This window comes from Athene cunicularia (genome assembly GCF_003259725.1).
Source record: "Athene cunicularia isolate RWA chromosome Z unlocalized genomic scaffold, athCun1 chrZ_part2, whole genome shotgun sequence".
In the NCBI taxonomy this organism is placed as follows: domain Eukaryota; kingdom Metazoa; phylum Chordata; class Aves; order Strigiformes; family Strigidae; genus Athene; species Athene cunicularia.
In genome coordinates this window covers 137,185-139,104 of record NW_020799143.1, presented here as the reverse complement: position 1 = coordinate 139,104, position 1,920 = coordinate 137,185, and positions in this window count along the sequence as shown.

Sequence of the window (1,920 nt, the reverse complement as noted above, 5' to 3'; positions counted from 1 at the left end):
ACCTCCACGTGCTGTACATGGGGATAAAGTCCCTGTGGTGAATATGAGGAATGTGTTGGGAAAAATAGTCTGGTTTAGTCCTGCGCCAGGCAAAGGTAAAGGCAAACCCATCCATGGGATTGCTTTTGCTGAAGGACCTGGGTACACCTGGTGGGTGATGCAGGACAATGGAGACGTCTGATGCGTACCACAGGGGAACTTGATTCTGGGTGAGAACATGCTGTGAATTATTCTGTGCCTGTGTAAATTATTGTTTTGTTACTATTAACTGCTAAATGGCAGCTGGACATGACACAAATAGTATAGAATAAAGGGGTGGATTATGTCCTGGTTCAGCTAGGATAGGGTTAAGTGAGAGAGGGGGAAGGGATCTCCATGTGCGTTATTCATACCATGCGGATGTCAGGTCCGGGCACGGGTGTCGGATGTCAGGTCCGGGCACCGGTGTGGCAGTGTGGGAAGCTTTTTCCTTTGTGGCTTTGGTCGTGGAGAGCATCGTGAGATAGCTGTCTGTAACCATTGATGTATTTCTCTGTATATCTTTTGTCTTATTCACTGTTATTGCTGTTTATGTTGCTATCATTGGTGCTGTTGTTGTTCAGATTTTTATCACACTGTTGTATTAAATTTCTTCTTATTTTAACCGGGGTTTGTGCCCTACTTGTGTCTGAGGGTGGAGGAGGGACAACAGCAATGTGGTCTCTGGTCCTGGCAGGGATTAAACCACCACAGCACTTCTATTGGGCACCATTTTACAGGGCTGCCCTCCTGTTTATCCTTTTTGCCAGAGCTTTCACATGAGCCCAATAGTAGAGTGATTCTCTTTCCCTCCCAAACTCTCTTCATTAAAATGATCCTCCAGCAGTCAGAACATGTGGTCCAGGTTTACTTCTGGACCTGTGTCCTGGATTTTCCTGCGTAAAATAAATTAGTTTCTTTCTTCTGAAATATATGAGCTTCTTGATGTCTTTGGAGGTGTTCCAGCAGATTATATATTATATACAAAACCTTCCAGAAGTTCAGAAGTGTGGTCTAATCTAGTTTTTCTGCATATCCCATCAGACATATTTATCTTTTAATTATGGATGTGATTTATTTGTGAGGATGGATAATGATAATGATGCTGATATTATTACTGGGACAATGGCTAAAGAACTGGTACTATTTTATAGCATATTTGCTTGCCTGGAAAGTTGCATAATTTTCCTCTTAGACTATTGGTTCTTAAGGACTATATTGATTCAATGATGGTTGTTTCTATTAAACTACAAATAAACATAAACACATTTAGAAACTATCTTCTGGAAAGGATTAAAAATATGTGTGTGTAAGGAACTGAAGGAAGTAATGCCTCAAACATTCATTGACACAGAAAACCTCAAGGAGAAGCTGTGGCCTTTGTGATTAGTCTAAAAAATATCGTTCAAGGAAGGGGGTGTGTATCAGAGGATGCTCACCCCATTCTCTTGCAGTTGTATTGTCAGACTCCTGGTTTATCTGAACCTCAAAGGGGTAAAATGTTGACTGAGTGAAACCAAATGTTTGTCATCAAGCACAAAGACCACTAATCACTGGTTCCATTGTGTAAGCCTGAAGAGATGACAAGGTGACAAGCCTGTTAAAAGGTGAGCATTTCTGCCCCAGAGCAGGATGATTGGGGAAAAAAAAAAAAAAAAAAAAGGTAGTCAGGGTGAGTATGACCACCGACCCAGTTGGACAAGGGGTGTTACACCACATTCCCCCTCAATGTATGCACAGAACCCACGCTCTACTTTTTTCCTTCTCTCTCATGGAAATGACTTCGTGAAATATCTGCCCCTTCTTGTCTAGTATGCTTATCAGCTGATAAGGTGAACTTGAAAGGTGACAGAAAACTTTGCTCTGTGTGCACCCACTGTAGGGAAATTTATGAAAGAAAAT